Source organism: Myotis davidii, unplaced genomic scaffold (genome assembly GCF_000327345.1).
Source record: "Myotis davidii unplaced genomic scaffold, ASM32734v1 scaffold44, whole genome shotgun sequence".
Classification (NCBI taxonomy): domain Eukaryota; kingdom Metazoa; phylum Chordata; class Mammalia; order Chiroptera; family Vespertilionidae; genus Myotis; species Myotis davidii.
The window spans coordinates 13,660,695-13,670,694 of NW_006299705.1; positions in this window are offsets into that span (position 1 = coordinate 13,660,695).

Genomic DNA, 10,000 nt, shown 5'->3' on the forward strand with positions numbered 1-10,000 from the left:
GGGGGAAGGGGGTGGGGGGTGCGAGAAGAGACTGGACAAAAATTGTACACCTATGGACGAGGACAGTGGTGGGGGGGAAGGGCAGGTGGTGGGATGGGAGCCGGGTGGAGGGGAGCTATGGGGGGAAAAAGAGGAACAACTGTAATAATCTGAACAATAAAGATTTATTTAAAAAAAGAAAACAAGTTATAGAGTCACAAAATAAAAGTCTGTGGCTCTAATGGAGTTTATTATAAACTATACATATAGTTTTTAAACTAGTTAAGTTGTATTCCTTAAGGCATTAACTATACCGTATTTGTCCAAGGTGAGTTGAGTGGTCGTCAATACTATGGAAAACTTGGTTAATTATTGTTGATGCTAAACACCAGTTTTGATGGTGATCATAGGTTGGCCGTGAGGTTTGGTCTGCTTGCTTGCAAATGTTCTTTGGTGTGTGGGATGAGAAATGTGACATTGATTTTGGAATTATGATCAATAGCCTTTGATCACACAATCCTATGACTTTCTTTTTGCAAGTGGTAACTGGCACAAGAAACACTTTCTATCTGTAAGAAGGAATATAAAGAAAAGATTTGGAGCTAGAGAGAATTATATCTCTAATCAGTTAATTTTGTTATTTCATTAAGGGCTAGAAAAAAAAGCTGAAGAATTGCTATTATAAAGGTCTAATACTTGGAGAATAGTGTAGGCAGGGCTCTATATATTAAATTGTTAAAAACAAAACAAAACAAAATAAAAGTTCCTTTAATGAGCCCGGTCTTACATTACCAAATGGTATGTCATAATTGCTCCCTGGATTTCCACCTACAAAAATATATTATTTAGTTAGGAATTAAATATTCTAGGATAAAATTACAATATTAATTTTATCCTAGAATATAGAAAAATATAAATGAGAAATTTGATGGATAACAATCTTCATATTTTGGATTCTTTGATCTTTTTGCTGTTATTCCATGTTGCAGTTTTGATTCTTGGTTTTATCCACTCTATTATTGATTCCCTGTAAATCATTTGTCATTTTAGCTAGTGTATAACTTCATTTCTGAACTGGTGCATTTTTATGTTTTCCATGTCTTTTTAAAAAATGGTTTCTGTGTCCTTTTTATACTGTTGAAGCTCTATCTAAGTTCTACTTTTATTCTAAGTTAATTTACCATCCTTATAACTAGTATTTTGAACTCTGAATCCAGTAGATTGCTTGTCTCCATTTTGCTTAATTCTTTTTCTGGAGCTGTGTTCTGTTCTTTCATTCTGGGCATGTTTCTTTGTCTGATTTTGGAAGCTTCACTGTGCTTATTTCTATGTATTAGGTAGAACTGCTACATCTTCTGGGCTTGGCCTAATATAGTAGGTATCCTATAGGGTCCAGTGGCACAGCCTCCCTGATCACTCAAGTTGGGCACTTCAGGTGTATCCTCCCCCTCCCCCCAAGTTCCTCCCCCTGCTGCCAAGTGGGCAGTGTACGCACTCTTGTTGTAGTTGCATCTTGATTGCTGTCGGCATGTCAGTGGGAGGGAATTGCCCTCAGGCCAATTGATTGCCTGCTAGGACTGACCACTCTGGTGGATCAGCTGTGCCGGGGCCCACCACTCAGAGCAGGGCTTACTTTGGCAGGGGTATGGTGCCCACTGAGTCCGCCCTTTGAGTGCATCACTGTGGAGGTGTTGGGGTGGTGCTTCAGCATGATTTGAAGCTGTCCATTTAGGTGCACTGGTTCTGGGGTCCCCTGGGAGGTGCAGGCCAAGGCCAGCTGCCACTTGTGTTCTGCTTGGGGCCACCCAGCATGAGCTACAAAGCAATTTGCAAAGGACTGAGCTTGGGGGTGCCCGGAGAGGGCAAGCCGTGAACCACAGCCAGCTGCCACAAGTGCTGGGACTGAGGCCACTTAGCAAGAGGTACGGGACATGCTGAAGCCAGATGCTGGTTTTTTTTTTGAGAAATTTTAGGAAAGTCTGAGTGTAGCCAAGACAGGCCATTTATATGAAAAAGCCATTGGAAACAGCTCGGTGGGCCCAAAAGTTAAGTGGGGTGGGGGGTCTCAGGGACTCACCAAGGTGGGGAAAATGGTATGAGCCAGGTTGGTGGAGACTCAGATAAAGTGCCCATCTGGCAGCTCTATGAGGGATGGGCTCAGAAAAGGACCAGTGGCCTCTATCAGCACTTCTGTCTGGGAGAAAGCTGCCCCTCCAGCTCTCATCTTAATGCCAGACACTTCAGCTCTGCCCCATATATCTCTGGTGCCTTTTGAGCTGCTCCCCCAGCATTGGAACACAGAGGGAGGGAGTCCGAGGAAGTCTGTGCTGGGGCCCTTTAAGAGGAGACCCTGGAACTTCAGCAGCCCTCCGTCTTTTTTTTTAAAAATATATTTTATTGATTTTTTACAGAGAGAAAGGGAGAGAGAGAGAGAGTTAGAAACATCGATGAGAGAGAAACATCGATCAGCTGCCTCCTGCACATCTCCCACTGGGGATGTGCCCGCAACCCAGGTACATGCCCTTGACCGGAATCGAACCTGGGACCCTTTAGTCCACAGGCTGACGCTCTATCCACTGAGCCAAACCGGTTTCTATTCAGCTCTCCGTCTTAGCCACAATCACCACAGGTTTTCACAGCCAGAAGTTATGGGCACTCTTCCTGGCCCTGGAACCGTGGGTTCGGGTTCGCTGACCTAGTGTGGGGGTTGGGTCCCTCACTCCTCATGGGGTCCTTCAGAGCTGAGATATCCCTCCCAATTTTTAGCCACCATACATGGTTTCTGTGTCTCTGTCTCTCCTACCAGTCTTGATGTAGCTGCTTCTTAATTTGTTTTCATGTGTGGCTTCTTCTTTAAATCTCTAGTTGTAGGACTTCTATTCAGGTAAATTTTAGGTTGTTCTGAATGATGCCTGTTCTGTAGTTTAGTTGTAATTTTGATGTGGTTGTGTGAGAAGGTGAGTACCTCATTTACCTGTGCTGCCATCTTGACCAAAACTGTATCTTTTTTTTTTTAATATATTTTATTGAGTTTTTACAGAGAGGAAAGGAGAGAGATAGGGAGTCAGAAACATCGATGAGAGAGAAACATCGACCAGCTGCCTCCTGCACACTCCCCACTGGGGATGTGCCCGCAACCAAGGTACATGCCCCTGACCGGAATTGAACCCGGGACCTTTCAGTCCGCAGGCCGATGCTCTATCCACTGAGCCAAACCGGTTTCGGCCAAAGCTGTATCTTTAGAACATTTTTCTTCCCTTGGGATTATATCACTGGCTATTAATGAAACATCTTGATTCATTATAGATAACTTGAAACAAAATTTCATAAACAATCTCATTTGTATATTGAAGATTACTAATATGGAAGTCTTTTGACAAAACTCCAGTAGTTCATAATTAATTTATTTCTTCAGTATAGCAAAGGGTATGCATTAATATGGGAATCTGTTATTTAGCTGCAGATTGACTAAATAGCATTACGTTTTAAGGAATTAATCTATACAAAAACTATGCCAAAGCACCTCATGGGCATTATATCATTAGTCCTTGTAATAACCTCACTCTCAGCTTTAAGTCTGTATCTTATTACAGAGAGAAGCCAAATGAATAATCATTAGCAACTTTTTGATAATATGCTTCTATCTATAATAGAAGAAAATTCATTGTAGATGGTTAATACATTAATTTGAAATTTATTTTGTTTTTCTTATAAAACACTACAAATGAATTTCCAGTATACTAGTAAAAGGTGCACCAAGCTAATTTGGTTTGAGTGATAATGTTGCAGGATAAAGAGAGAAAAAGTAATGACTGTACAGTGAACACCATTACTTTTATACCTGAGCATAGTTGCCTAGACCTTGTTTATCTTCTTGTCTGTCACCATTTGCCCTTAAGATAAATTTTCTAGGTATTCATTTTTTTAAAATAAAAAATTCTTATTTAAAATACTTTACCATTAATATAAATAAGTAACATATCACAATGCTGACCTATTATTTCACCAAGAGAAGAGCATTGCTTATTTTAATTAATCAATGGAGCAGTTACTATTATTTGTTAGGTACTGATCTGGCATTGGGTATATGACTGAACAAAATAAACAAAAAGTCCCCCCTCAAGGAATCTATATGGTGATAAATAAGATTGTAAAATATATAGTATGACACGTAATAATGAATACTAAGAAAATAGTAAATGAAGGGGGTAGAGGGAATGTTGTGGGGGAGTGGTGGTCAGTTTTAGATATGGTGGCCAAGGAGAGCCTAAATGAGATGATGTCTTTTGAGTAAAGACTGGGAAGAGGTAAGGTAGCAATATTCCTTTTAAAAGTATTTGTCCTAAAAATTACAGTGGGGCCTTGACTTATGAGTGTCCCGGCTAACGATTTTTTTCGAGATATGAGCCGTCACTCGGCCGATTTTTTGCTTTGAGTTGCGAGCTAAAATTCAGGTTACGAGCCAGCTTCAGATACCCAACCGCTAGTTGGCACAGCGAACGTCACAGTGAACGCCACAACATCAGCCCAGCGTCATGTGTCTCACTCGTTCACTTTAAGATTTGACGTACGAGTAATTTGAGTTACGAGCTCCGTCACGGAACGAATTAAACTCGTAAGTCAAGGCCCCACTGTACTTTATAAGTTAGTATAGGTAGTTTGTTGTTTACTTGGAATTGTGTAACTATTGTATTGACATTGTGTCTTGTTATCAGCCCAATTTTAATAACTTTTATATTTTCTGTGTGTCTGTGTTTTTTAGGTTCCCTTTTCCTTTTACTGATGCCTAGAGAATTTAGAAGCATTTTGTTAAGTCTTTTGAGAAGAGTAGCATCCTTGTCATTCAACTTCTTGGCTTCAGAATATTGGGAGACAGAATCTGGACTACAGTGTTACTGTCCTGTTAAGGAAATGCATAATGTCAGAAGACTAGGGCATTCTCATTTTCTCTAAGGAAGACAGTCCTTAAATCTCATCTCATTATTACATCCAACTCAAAGCCCAGATTTTGTAGGTTATGAACAATCCTCTTCATTGGTCAAGATGTGGTTTCCCTTGACTAAGCTATCTAAAACCAAAACTTAAGTGTCCACATTCCCAACACTCAATGGTGGAGAGAAATCAGATTTACAACTTGATTGAAAATACTTTATTTAAAGCATGGTGTTATATACGTATATGTCTTCTAATATGAATCCTGTGAGGAACTGGTTAACATTTGAAGCACTTTCGTTGGCAGTCCATCCACTAGAACTCACCCTGCAGCTATGATAAGCCCTTTAATTATCTTTATCTTACCACCAACAAAGGGATTATTAATTAAGATAATTGACTTTAGAGATGATTACTCACTCGTGAAATAAGTTATGTTTAAGATATGTGAACTGTCTAGAAATGTTATACACTCACCTCTGCCCTTGCATGAACAAGATCTAACAGTCTAGTGACTTAAGTAGCCCTTTCTTTCTGTTTGTTTCCTCTTCCTTTGGAATGGCACTCAAGGCCTGGGATTTTGTATAGCTCTGTGTTTAGACATATGGAGGGGCTCATTGACTTAATGCAACTCTAAGTGCAGCTGAATCCTGCTGTTGATTTGTTTATAGTGGGTCCTTCCATGCATGGTGTGGCTGGAGCTTCCAAACGGCACAGGGACTGAACTTTTATTGCATTCATAGAAAAGGTTGTATAGTAAGGCACGTAACCAAACACATGTATGGCAGAATTTGATCAAGAAAGCAAATTTGTAGGTGGTGAACATTTTGCTTTCATTTACGTATAACAACTGGAGGCCAAAGCTACTCATAAAAAGAATCTAAGAATGAGGTTAGTTCACAATTACTGTAGTAGAAAAGTCCATTTGAAAAGGGGAGGAGGGAAGTACATGGCAGTGAATGGTTGTAGCCGTGACTGAGTTTCATTGGTGGGACTTCCTGTTCTAGCAGTTCCAGGTCCTGCTTTCTCTCTGCGAGGAGCCTCCGTGCCCGATGACATGGTGGCCACATCTGTTTTTGGCCTTGGTAGTTGTGAACCGTTCTTCCCCTTTCCTATGGTGCAGATCTGGAGGCCTTGGGGATTCCTTTTCAGAGTGTGCAGTTATAAGCAATTCTTTGTCAGTCTGTTTGTTTAGTAAATCAGTTCCCTACAAACCCTAGTAGGAATTCAGTTTGTTTCTACCTCTGAAGAAGCACAGCTAAAGATCTTGCCTACATGTAGCCTTACATTTGATAATTTTGGCTTTTGGGGGTTGGGCTCTATGCTCTGATCTTCTTTTCCCTTTATTAAAGACCCACCACTTTGAAACCAGTTGAAACAACTGGGTGCTCTGGCCAGACCCTTACCTAATTTTTGCTGGGCTGGGCTTGCTCCCATTGTTAATCAGAACACTCTTAAGGGAATGTGCTTCTTGACAGATTTTAGGACATAATTTTATACCTTTATTTAAAAATATTTTTATTGATTTCAGAGAGAAAGGGAGAGGGAGAAAGAGATAGCAACATCAGTTGTAAGAGAGAATCATTGATTGGCTGCCTCCTGTACGCCTCCTACTGGGGATTGAGCCTGCAACCTGGGCATGTACCTTTGACATGGACCCTTCAGTCCACAGCTCTATCCACTAAGCAAAACCAGCTAAGGCAATTTTACCTATTTCTAAGCCTACCATTTTTTGAGTAATGTTTTCATTTTAGAACAGTTTTACATTTCTTGAGAATTTAAGAAGATGGTACATAGAATTCCATATATCCGGTACCTAGGTTTTTCTATTATTAAGTTCTTACTTTAGAACGATGCAGTTGTCATAATTAATGATCTAATATTTATACATTATTATTATTATTATTTATTTTTAATCCTCACCCAAAGATATTTTTCTACTGATTTTTTTAGAGAGAGTGGAAGAGATAGGGGAAGATAGAGAGAAATATTGATGTGAGAGAAACACATTGATTGGTTGCCTCCTGCATGTGCCCCGACCAGGGCCTGGGCTGGGGAGGAGCCTGTAACTGAGGTACATGCCCTGGACCGGAATCAAACCCAGGACTCTACATAGTCTGCAGGCCTACCCTTTATCCATTGAGCCAACTCATCTATGTGTTTCTCTCACATCTATATTTTTCTCTGTCTTTCCTTCTCTCTTCCATTCTCTATAAAAATCAATGAAAATATATCCTCAGGTGAGGTTTAAAACAAATCAATAAAACGTATTTTAAAAATACGTTTTATTGATTTTCTTTTTTTGAGAGAGAGAAAGGAAGGGAGAGGGAGAGAGAGAGAAACCTCTATCAGCTGCCTCCTGCATACCCCTTGTTGGGGATTGATCACTTCCTACAAATTTCGATCGGTACCACCTAGACATGTGCCCTGACCTGGAGTGGAACCGATGACCTCTAGGTGCATTGGATAACTCAACCAATTGAGCAACACTGGCCAGGGCTAGCAATATGTGTTTAAGATCCACCTAAGATCCATTATTTTTATGCCTTGATAGCTCATTTCTTTTTATCACTAAATAATATTCCACTGTATATATAAACCAAATTTTATGGTTGGAGCATTGTCCCATGCACTGGAAGAGTGTGGGTTCAATTCCTGGTCAGGGTACATACTTAGGTTGTGGGTTTCATCTTTAGTTGGGGCTCATATGAGAGGCAACAATCGATGTGTTTTTCTCATCAATGTCTCTCTCTCTCTCTCTCTCTCTCTCTCTCTTTCTCTTTCTTCTTCCTCTCCCACTTCCTCTCCCCCTATCCCTTCCTCCCTCTCTGGAACCCTATATAATAAAAGCTTAATATGTAAATTGTCCTCTCAACCAGAATTTTGACCGCTCGCTATGATGTGCGTTGACCACCAGGGAGTGGTGCAGAACATGTCAGGCATCGGCAACGCGGCACTGGCAGTGGGCAGCAGTGGAGACACTACTGGCCCTGATGAGCCCCATGAGAGTGGGACCAGGGCGGGATGGTGGAGCAGGTGAGGGGCAGTGCTAGGCCAGGGTGGGTGCGAGCGGAGCCGATGGCCCCACTGATCATCCCACAGATGGTGACCATGGCTGTGGTGGGGCGCAGGGCCGCCACCTAGCTTCAGGCGCTGAGGGAGCTGGGTGGGGGGCCCGGCACTGTTCGATTGACCCATAGGTAGCGACCAGTGGATTATGTTTTTGAAACATAATGAAATGAAGTTACATGTATTTTCTCCTATATTGCAAGCATTTTATAATTTGCATTTTAATTTTAGTTCTGTAGCTATTTTGAATTAATTTTTGTGAAAGGTGTAAAATCTGTGTCTATGTTTGTTGCTATTTATTTATTTGTTGTATTTGAACATTTCAGCTCCATTTGTTGACCAGATTATCCTTACTCCGCTGGTTGAATTTTTTTCTTAGTCAAAGATTAGGTGACTGTATTCATATATGTTTCTTTCTGGATTCTCTGTTGTGTTTTATAGATTTATGTATCTATTTTTTGTCAACACCTTATGACTATATCATCATAGCTATAGTAAGTCTGGAAACCTCAGTAGAGTGAGTCATCTTTGAAACTCTTAAATATTATGTTGATTAATATAGGTATTTTGTTTTCCACATAAACTTTAGCATCAGTTTGTATATATGCACACAATAATTTTTTGGGATTTTGCTTGGGATTGCATTGAGCCTATCTTGCTATCCATGAATATGAACTATCTATTTATTAAGATTTTATTTGGTTTCTTTCATTAGCATTTTTTAGTTTTTCTCCTCTATATTTTGTCATATTTTGTTAGATTTACACCTAAGTGTTTTATTTATGTATTGGTGCTAATGTAATGGTATTGTGCTTTAAATTTCACATTCCAATTTTTCATTGCTGGTATATAAGAAGCTATTTAAAGATATGTATATTCATATATAGATATAGATATATGTCTGTCTATCTATATATCATCTATCTATCTATCTAACTCTATATACTGTGTACTTAATGTAATTTATGATTAACAGTTTGGAAACCAAATCAAATCTTCCTTTTTAATCACCAAGCAAGTACTTTTTGGTTATTCTATTCTTGTGGTTTTAGGATTACATCAGTGAACAAAATTAACAAAAGTCTGATTTCCTATTTGTGCAATTTTCCCATTATACTAATTTTACTACTGCACACTCCCTAGAGAAAGCAACGGGTGGAGGTGTGAAAATCACATTAGAAAATAATGTTGTGTCCAGATGTAAGAATATGGGCAGACAGGAACATCAGGCTGAGGAGCACAGACATCATTCAATATTATTTTTTACTTATTTCTCCTTCACCTCTTAAAAATGTTCCAGCTGAGATTAGAAAACAATGAATAGGATAAGGATAGAGATTTTGGGTGTAAAGGGGAAGGGAAGGATGTGACCAAACTGGGCAAAGACTGAATGTCATAGATAAGAAAAAGGGGAGTCTCTGGTTAGTCAAAGTTTTGAGCCTATTATTAGAAAAGACAGTGATTTCTTTTCTGGATATACATTATTTTTAGAGTTCTGTAGAGCACCCAAATTGTTTTGTACAGGAGGAAGTAGGAAGTTGAGATTAGAGCTTTGGAGACACTTGGTGGTATAGCTACATGTTTGTGTGTCAAATGTTATAGGTGATAATTAAGGCTACAAAATAGTAAAGGATAGAATGGTGTGTGTGTGTATGTGTGTGTGTGTGTCTGTGAGAGAGAGAGAGAGAGAGAGAGAGAGAGAGAGAAAGAGAGAGAGAGAAAGAGAGAGAGAATGAATAAATATAGATGATTATTGAATATTAAGAATCTCCAATTAGTCAATTTAACATTACATTTAAACAATTAATTAAAAATTTAAATTGATGAAACTTTATAAACAATAGTTGTTTGGGTATATTATATAGCTGTAATTTCCATCTCAACATATTATCTTTTTTTGCCCTAACATAGGCAAATACTGGTTTGTGAGATGAGCAATTTATGATGTCATGTGAGATATGTCACAATACAAAAATCAGGATATCAAAGGAATCACAGTAGCATTCTTTAAGTATATATA